The following is a 357-nucleotide window of genomic DNA, read 5'->3' as shown; positions in this document are numbered from 1 at the left end:
GTTGTATTGTTTATATTTATATTTTTTTTCTTTTTTTCTTTTTTTTTCTCTCTCTTTCTCTCTCTCTTCTGTGCTGTTGGTGTGCATCAGCAGCAGCAGCAGCAGCAGCAGCAACAGCAACAGCAGCAACACCACCGCTGCAGCAGCAACAGCAGCAACAGCAGCAGCAGCAGCAGCAGCAGCAGCAGCAACAACTCAAAATGGCAGCAGCAGAAGATAAATTAAATAAACTATCATCATTCTCTCAATCAGCAGCAGCAGCAGCAGCAGCAGATAAGCCTGCAGCAGCAAACGGTTTTGCTGCTGCTCCCTCACCCTCACCAGCAGCAGCAACAGCAGCAGCAGCAGCAGCAGATG

The sequence above is a fragment of the Eimeria mitis genome, genomic scaffold (genome assembly GCF_000499745.2).
Source record: "Eimeria mitis Houghton genomic scaffold, Emh_scaff4427, whole genome shotgun sequence".
Taxonomy (NCBI): Eukaryota; Apicomplexa; class Conoidasida; order Eucoccidiorida; family Eimeriidae; genus Eimeria; species Eimeria mitis.
This window is presented reverse-complemented; position numbering follows the sequence as displayed.